This window comes from Triticum urartu, chromosome 4A, assembly GCF_056163025.1.
Source record: "Triticum urartu cultivar PI428250 chromosome 4A, HENAU_Tu73, whole genome shotgun sequence".
Classification (NCBI taxonomy): Eukaryota; Viridiplantae; Streptophyta; class Magnoliopsida; order Poales; family Poaceae; genus Triticum; species Triticum urartu.
The window spans coordinates 187,041,321-187,050,985 of NC_141876.1; the positions used below are offsets into that span (position 1 = coordinate 187,041,321).

Sequence of the window (9,665 nt, forward strand, 5' to 3'; positions counted from 1 at the left end):
CCTGTTGTTCTCCGGGTACACATCCTCTCTGTTTATTGCAGAGACGTGTATCAGGAGAACAGCGGGGAGGTTGACCAAGCCGGCATGCCGCGATAAGTTCCTGAGTAAGGAGCAGTACATGAAGGTAATTCTTAAGGCCTTCTCTACTTAAGTTCCTTCATTTAGTAATTCTTAGCCATAGTGCTCAAGTTTCTATTTGCTAACTTAGGTGCCTCCGAGATGGTGTGCGGATAGGATGGATTGTTGGGAGGTGTTGGTCGATGAGTGGTGCTCAAAACAATGGCTAGCCCTCCACAACGAGGCCAAGGACAAACGTGCCCAAATGGAAGGTGTGCCACACCATCAAGGCAGCTCCAACTTATATTAGTTCGGGCGCAACTGGGTATGTGGTTTGCTTCATGATTCATGCAATTCATTCATCATGCTAGCTTGAGCCCTTTAATTACTAGTTTTCATTGTTTCTCTCTTTCAAGCACGCTACAATAAGGCGGATAAGGTGCCAGAGGTGTACGACCTGTATGCCATGGCCCACACTGCCTCTTTCAAGAAAGTCAAGGCTTTCTCTCAGTCTGACCTCGATGATGCAAACAACTTCACCAACATCTCCTCCCACAACAAGCTCGTGAGATATAGAGATGAGGGGAAGGCGAGGAAAGGGGAGGACTTTAACCCGAGCCAGGGTCCCATTGATCCAGAGCTATTGATGATATCTGGTGGCGGGAGGTCCCATGGCTCCATAGCCATTGGAGATGGACTTATCCGTTGTCCTAGCACTCTCCCGGAGATCAAGGCGCGCCAGTCGAGCTCCGCTCCTGAGATAAGGCCTCGTGAACGGCCAGTGCAACTCGCCATCAAGGTTAGTGATACGTACTCATTTATCTTTCTCCATTACATTGTGTGCGCTTCCATCAATGATTACAAATGGTCATGTGAGTGGTGTTGCAGGCTGCTATACAGAGTGAGAGAGATAGAACGGAGAAACTTCTGGCGGAGGCGGCGGAGAGGCAGCGGGAGTTGGAGGAGAGGATGACAAAGATGATGGAGGAGGAGAGGGCACGGAATGACATGCAGGCAAGGGCCATGTACGAGCTCCTTGTGGTAAGTTTCTTCTGCAGATTAGCCAAAACATTCATGTAGTCTTTGTCTCATTACTAACTAGTATGACTGAGTCGTCAAAACCAAATGTGCAGTCTGTGTGCGAGAAGACAGGTCAGACCGCTCCGCCGATGCTAGTGATTGCTCCTGGGACCACGGTGAGTTTTATTTGAATGGACATTACTTGCTAGTCTTAACATTTGAGTGTCATCATGCTAACAAGACATTGGAAATGATCTTTGGTGCAGCGTAACTCCAGACAAGCATCGCACGATCCTTCTCCAGCTACCGACACGAGCCACCCCGCTCCTACACCTCTTGGATCTTGGTAAGTTTATCTAGTGTTTTGCTTAACACATGCATAAAGACCTAGACTTAGCTTTATTTCCTCAAATGCTTACCATAATGACCTAGACTTAGCTTCTTCACCTCCAAAATGACTTAATAAGCTTACAACCTCCAAAACCATCCATTTTACCTAAGTTAGCTCTAAAACGATATGTACTTAGCTTACTTATGTAAAAAATTGCATAATTAGCTTAGTTAGCAAATAGACGATCCATTTTACCTAAGTTAGCTCTAAAATGACCCATTTTACCTAGGTTAGCTTATAAATGATCCAGTTCATCCAAGTTAGCTCAAAAATGACCCATTTTACCTAGATTAGCTCCTAAATGATCCATTTTACCTACGTTAGCTTTAAAATGACCCATTTCACCTAGGTTAACTCCAAAATGACCAATCTTACCTAGGTTATCTGATAAACGATCCATTTCAACTAATTTAGCTCATAAACGATCCATTTCACCAAGTTAGCTCAAAAATGATCCATTTCACCTAAATTAGCTCTTAAATGATCCATTTCACCTAAGTTAGCTAAAAAAGATCCATTTCAACTAAATTAGCTCATAAATGATCCATTTCACCTAAGTTAGCTCAAAAACGATCCATTTCAACTAAGTTAGCTCATAAATGATTCATTTCACCTAAGTTAGCTAAAAAACGATCCATTTCACCTAAATTAGCTCTTAAATGGTCCATTTCACCTAAATTAGCTCAAAAAGATCCATTTCAACTAAATTAGCTCATGAATGATCCATTTCACCTAAGTTAGCTCAAAAACGATCCATTTCAACTAAGTTAGCTCATAAATGATCCATTTCACCTAACTTAGCTAAAAAACGATCCATTTCACCTTAGTTACCTCAAAAACGATCCATTTGACCTTAGTTAGCTCATAAACGATCAATTTCAACTAAGTTAGCTCATAAATGATCCATTTCACCTAAGTTAGCTAAAAAACGATCCATTTCACCTAAATTAGCTCTTAAATGATCCATTTCACCTAAGTTAGCTCAAAAAGATCCATTTCAACTAAATTAGCTCATGAATGATCCATTTCACCTAAGTTAGCTCAAAAACGATCCATTTCAACTAAGTTAGCTCATAAATGATCCATTTCACCTTAGCTAGCTCTTAAACGACCCATTTCAACTTAGTTAGCTCATATATGATCCATTTCACGTAAGTTAGCTCATAAATGACATACTCTTCTTGTTCTACTCTTCTTCTTGTTCTACTCTTCTTGTTCTAGTCTTCTTCTTGTTCTACTCTTCTTCTTGTTCTACTCTTCTTGTTCTAACTTTCTTATTTTTCATTTTGCAGATTTCATTCACTTGATGAAAGCTTGCATAGATGGAGTGCTCCTTATCCCTTTCTCTGTTTCTTTTGTATCGTTGAACTATGCATGTATCGTTGGATGAAACTATTGTAATATATATGGTTGGATGCCTCTACGTTGAACGATGAAGTTATGTGTTGGATATCTTATATGTTTGCTCTGTAATGGCCTTTTGAAATATATCTATATATGTCATATATATTTGTGATGAAAATTGTTGGATTTAAAAAAAACAGATAAAAGAGCCAATATGCAGGCTCTTTGCCGTCAGTAGCAGACAGCAAAGTAGATGTTTACCGTAGCCTACTTTGCCGGAGCCTTTTGCCGTCCGCCGTTCATGCCTTTGCCGTCCGCCGTGGCAGACGGCAAAGTAGCTGATTCCTGTAGTGAGAAACCCAATTGTTGTACTCATAGGCCAGAATGGTCTTGTACTACATATTTTGTATTTTTTCTTGGAATTTCTGTATCAAGTTGGTGCCTCATCAGCTAACAGTAATCCTGGGGCTGGTGAACACGACGACCATTTTCTGGAAATCAATGTCTGCAAAAATCGGGTCGTGACAGACTTGGTATCAGAGCCAGGCTGACCATTGGCTAATCCTATCTTAGCCGGCTCTATAAACTTAGGCAAACCAACCCACCAAACCATAACCAAACCCCAGCCAAGCTTCTCGTGCAAGATAGCCACACAGTAACCCAACACCTTTTGGCAGTCGGTGCCCAACCTATCAACCTAACCTGTCGCTCATGCGCCAGTGATCGAATCCTAAATAGTCCTTTCTTGCAAGCGTGCAAAGGAAGACTCCGTCCCCTTTTTCCTATAAAAAGGGGCACGCTAGCCCCAACAAAGCACAGCCTCTACCCCAAACCAAGCTACAATGCCTGGCCCTGTCATGCACAATGAGACCACGGCAACCAACCTTGGAGGCTTTGTGACCATACTCGCAAACCTCACCCGTCGTGCCTATGCGTTAGAAGAGCCCCCAGAATATGTTGTGTACCAAGGACCCATGAGCGGTGAGAACCGTCAATTCTGGGCCACTGTACACATCTACGGTAGGGGTCTAGGGCCCGAGCGCCCCTACAGGTTCACCGGAAGGACAACTTCCTTTGAACCTCAAGCCATCCAACTAGCTGCTCGAGAAGCTATAGTTCATCTCCGGCACTTGTCGCCCAGAGTTAACTGTCGCTCGTTCCACTACTACCCCAGACGTGAAGGGTATGGTAGACCACCCCAAGTTGCCAACGGAGATCACGCGACAGATCCCGCATTATTACACCTAGTGCGCTATGTAAGTGCACTGGAGGTATTGTTCGACCAGATCACCATTGATCTGATCGCAGCTCGAGGAGAGCTGGTTCGTCGAGCCCCGGCGAGAGAAGAGAACGAGCCCAACGCCGACAACCCAGTCGTGCTGTTTGGACACCCGATCGAGTCCCTGAGGACTGCACCAGCCATCGGCCAAGGTGCTGCGATAACCCCAGAAGTGCTTCGTCGCATATTGGGAGCACACTCCAATGGGGTTGTGGCCAACAATCCCCGAGATGGTCCTCATCGCTACCCCGAGCCTGCAGCCCCTCAACCCACTCCAGCTAATTCCGATGACGAGACCCGTGGAGGAGCCTCAAGGCACGCCCACTTGGATGTAAACGAGGTAGACTAAGTCACCCGAGTAGTATCGAGTCCCAGTGTACCCTCGCTTTGTAATCGTGTGGCCTTGTAATTAAATGCCTCCTATTGTTGTGCCTCTGTTTTAATAGTAGCCTTGCCTGGATACGCCAGTATGCAGTATAAGATTTCTATCCCAGACACAGTTACCAAAAACCTCCCCGACAACCCCCACAGTAACACATCACTATAGTGAAATGTGTGAATCTGTGGCTTGACCCCGACCCTTGGAACAGAGCTGAAAATTTTCTTTGCCATTCACCACGGTAAAAATGACCCATCTCCGGTGCTATAAAAAGGCCACCGCGTGACCTTGCCAAGCACCTCTCACCTTGTGCACCACCCTCACAACCATTTCCTAGCCATGCCGAGCCCTAGCATTTATCTGAGAACCCCAGATGCAACCCCGGGTAGTTTTGTCAAGATATTGCGGGATTTTACCTGCAGTACCATGGGCGCTACCCAGCCACCCCAGTACGAGCTGTTCAAATCGAGAATCACCCCTTCCACCTCGAGATATTGGGCAGAAGTACACATCCCTCCCATATACTCAAACCAAGATCCAACGGAGGTCTCCTTCGTGGGGAAATCTATGCCAACCCCACATATGGCCATAGAAGTTGTTGCATACGAAGCGCTTGCTCGCCTTCGATTCACGGTACCCTATGCCAACGAACGAGGGTATTATTACTTCCCGAGCCGTGCAGCACCCGGAAGAGTGACATCTTTTCCCGGTGGACGAATTAAGAGAGACCCAGTCCTGGCCAACCTTGTCCAGTACGTCATCGCTCAAGAGCGTTTAACCCAACGTGTGATGGGTTATCTCCAGAACCTCGCAGATTTAAATCCTCAGATCGCCATCGGCAGAGCACTAAGGCCCGACCAGGAGAGACACGTGCATCGACTGGTCAATCCACTTCCCTTGATAGAAGAGGAGTGTATCCCAGTACCAGAGATGTTTTCTAGGGACCCCGTCCAGTTACCGTTTCCACTTTAGACGTCGCTGCGGTGTTCATTATTGCAACATTTATTTATGTGTGTGACTTATGCGTGATACCCTGAGTTTGTACGACGAGTCAATTATTTGGCTTCTACTAATGTGTGTAGTTTTTGTTGTGGTTTATGCTCCTTTAAATTAACTGTTTTCCCTCGCAAAATCCTGGAGTGAGATCTCTTTTCCCTGAGTTTCTACATCTGCACCTTCTCACGGCGTGGATTAATTAATTTCTCGCAACACCATGGCAGCAGACTCACAACCATAATCATTCGAACACATACACTGTTTGCAAGACTTTGCAATGGTGTTACATCCAGCTAATCACCCCTAACAACAGTTAGCACCCGGCACACCCCATCTACTCCTCATGATCACCACCACCGCGGAGAGCCAACACCCGAGCAGCAGCGTCGCGACGATCGTTGAGGATCATCGCGCACAGGAGCACGGAGAGCCCCAGCAGTGTCGCCAGCCCTCCGCATATCAGGATCGCAAACCAGTCCGGCATCGCCTCCGCCATTAGAGCCTAACCCGAGCTTTTGTAAGCAGTAATGGAGGAAGAAGGAGGAGGAGAAGTGAGGTCAGGTGTGAGGAAGAAGAGAGGGGCACCCCGGCCGTTTTATAGCTCGAGCTCGGTGTACGGTGGGCGAAGTCCACCAACGCCGCTCGTTGCCGATCGCCGGTGTTCGGAGACGAATCCGCGAGAAGTGCCGACAGCGCGCTGGCCCGCGAGGTGAGTGCACGCTGCACCGGCAGCTAGCACGCCGCGCACTACCGCGGTACGGCCTAGATGCCCTACGCGCTAGGCGTCGCCGGTGGAGAAAGCGCGGGAAAGCGCGCGGGAGAGAGGAAGAAGAGAGAACAAGAGGGAGAAGAAGAGGCTGACAGTGGGCCCCGGGTCCACCTGTCGGCCAGAGAGAGCACTATGCTCTCGGGTACGACCAGCGTATTATAAGATTTAGAATTTATTCTAAATTTACTGCGTCCGACGTAGAATCTCACGTTTTTGTCCCGAACCGTAGATTTTTCCACGCAGCACCAGTATTCGCACTGTGGTTTTTCACCACTTATTGCCCTCTCACTGTAGCCACATTTTTACTGCTTATAGTTTTTCTTAAAACAGCTTTTAACAAATCTCGAGGATGAGATTTTTCTTAAGGGGGGTAGTGTTGTGACACCCCAAAATTTTGGCCTTGTTTTATTAAATTAAATTTTTTGCCAGGAATTAAAACTTCGATTTTTTTTGGAATCCCTTTTGATTTTTTTGAAACATTTCCTTTCTTATTATCATGGAGTTGTTCCCTAAAGTGAAAACCTTTCAAATATGTTATTGGACTTGTTTAACCTCTCAAGAAAAACTTTTCTTTTATCAGTATAACTAATTACATAATTAATTTGCTTGATCTTTATTTTCTTGAAAAATGGTTTTTCAAGGTTATATGGCCATATTTGAACTATAACCATTTGATAAATTCACTTAAAATTCCAACCAAAATTTGGAGATTTCATGTGATGTTTTTAAATCACTTTTATACAAAAATATCTTTTATTCATGAAATATTTTGAGCTCTACACTCAATTTTTCTTCTCTGGTCCAGAGTGCAATTTTGCACTACAACCCATCTAAATATTTCTTTCTAGCCTCCACCAAAATTATGGGATGTTGGTAGTAGCATATGATTCAACATTATGCAAAAACCTAGTGTTGTTCTTTGAAAATTTTGAGTGAATCAACCTCTTTTCCATTCTGGTCCAGCCTTGTGATTTCTACTCCAACCCTATTTATTTTTGCTCCAGTAACCTTGTGCCTTCTCCTACTTGTAGACAGCCCTACCAAACCCCTACGTCCAGGAGCATGCACCCATTGGCATATTTTTGGTTCATGAAATAATGCCATTCACATCCTGTCCAGATTTGAAGTTCTTCAAAACTTGCACTATCAAGTTTGTGCTTTCCACAAACTAACCTCACCACCCTCTCTTTCATCTAAAGAGACACTGATCTGGAGATTTTGGCCACTCCAAGAACAGCTTAGGTGCCTGTGGCATTTTATCAAACACCCTGAGTGCATATACAGTTTTGACATGACTTTTGTCTTTGCACTGTGACCTTGCACCTCTGGGAAGACTAGCATGTCCGTTTACCTTATTACTAACCCTAACCTAGCCCTGTTCCTTTCCAGCATCTCTTGCGACCTCTAGCATGCAAGGGCATTCCGTCGAACACGTCGCGGGCGTGCTCTGGGCGCGCCCAGAGCGTGCGTTTGGCACGCACGTGCACCCGAGCCGCCGCGTCTCGCCCCGCACCCGTTCCGGCTCTTGGCCATCAGCAGCTAGCCACCACGTATCCTCCTGCACCGCCACGCCACCCCGACCACTCTGGCACGCTACAGCGCCGCCGTCAGGGCATTCTTGGCGGCACGCCGGCGTCCGCCGTGGCTCCAGCCCCGGTCGGTGCCCCCAAGCCACCCCGGCTCGCCACCTGCCCCTGGGAGCCGTGCGAGCTTATCTCCTCGCTCGTCGGCTAGCTCTCGTCGCCTCCACGTCGTCCTGCAAGCTATAGAGAGGCGGTTCGCCGGCATCCTCATCCACCGCCACAGAACCGACCCCGATCACCTATTTAAGGAGCCCCGAGCTCGTCTCCGCATGCAGGCAGCTCCAAGCCATCACCCTAGGACCCCCATTGGCAGCCAATCGACCCGGAGAGGTCTCCTTCCCCATCTCCGGCAACCGCAGCCGCCGCCACTGCCCCAACCCTTCCGGCGCTACCAGGGCCTCCCCCTCTCCGTTCTCTTCACTAGGAACCTCCTCATCCTCCCGTGAGCCCTTCCCCCTACTCGATTTTGATCGGGAACCACCGTAGCCCCAAACTCACTTTGCTCCCGAAGCTCCCTCCGCCGCGAAGCTCACCGCCGACGACTCCTTCCACCCCCGTCGACCCAACAACCACCGGGAGGACCGCCTTGGTCTCGCGGATCCATCCAGACCCTCTGTAACCCGCGGGGAGCCGCCGTTCGCCGACGACGACCGCCGTTGCCCCGCCTCCGTTCGGGCAGAGGAAGAGGAGGGAGAAATAGACCAGTCAAACCTGACCAGTGGGACAGGCGGGCCCACTGTCAGTAACACGCGCACCGTCCATGCTGGAGTAAGTGGAAGCGTAAATCCAAAATACGCTTTCGACGTGTATGTGTTTATTCAAAACGTTTTCTTTTCTGTTTTATTTTTAAATAACAGATTTTGACCACATCTTTGACTGGCTATAACTTTTTAATTTTAACTCCAAATTAGTTGATTCCTTTTCCTACCTTCCTCAAATTTGGTCTAGTTTATTTTAAGATTTATTTGAAAAAAATTCCAAACAACTTTTTTGTACTGTTTTTGAAATGTGTGTTAATTCAAATATATTTTTAAAATAGGATTTGGGAGAGAGAGAAGAAACTTTCAAAAGTTTTGGAGAGCACCTCACCCCTCCACAACTTAAAGGCAAGCATTCTGAACCCTGGCATAATATTTTGCATGCATTGTTTGACACAATTATAACACCACACTATTTCAGAGAACTCGTTATTTTATGTGGTGATACGATCAGTTGCATAAATGCATATTATTGATTTCCTTGCTGTTGGAAATGAATACACTTGTGATGGAAATCATTCTCATGTGCCTTGCATGCATGCCGGAAAGGAAATCCGGGAAATCCTCTGCCTTGGGTAGGCGTGAGCTTGTCGCCGGTCTCCGTCGCGACGGTTATGTCCGGTATGGCATAGTAAGGTACAATGGGTGATGATTTTGTTGGTTGAAATATATTTGTTATACATGTCATGCAGGGAATTTATAAACCTCCTGAGTCGACCGTAGATCGAGTCTTGTTCCAGTAACCCCCATACTTGCTATGTACTACCACTTGTCCCTGCCGCAGGTAGGGTACGGTTCAGTAAGTAGTCAACCCCTTTCAAGCACACACCGTACAGAGAGGCCATGGTGGAAGATACCGGTTGTAGCTAGTAGGCAGGCCACCTGGTCCGGGGGCATGGGTGTTTCCGGTTGGGACCAAGAGGGGAGGCCACCCCTTAGAGCGCGCGATATAAATTTCATCCCATGCTACGCGAGGTTGTAGCCTCCCCACTTAGAGTTTTGCTTAACAAGTGTCGTGGGTGATTCCAGACACCGATGAGTTAAGCTGGTGTATGCAAGTTAGGCGTGTTTTCAACTAAAAGGCCGTAG

The 9,665-nt window shown here is 46.8% G+C and overlaps 1 long non-coding RNA gene across 1 annotated transcript; it reads left to right on the plus strand.

Moving 5' to 3' along the window:
• The first annotated feature begins 759 nt into the window (after positions 1-759).
• Positions 760-1,413, plus strand: LOC147975325 (uncharacterized). Its single transcript, XR_015602024.1, has 4 exons — positions 760-856; positions 946-1,098; positions 1,191-1,253; positions 1,344-1,413. It is a non-coding gene; the product is annotated as an uncharacterized LOC147975325 (long non-coding RNA).
• The last annotated feature ends 8,252 nt before the right edge of the window (positions 1,414-9,665 follow it).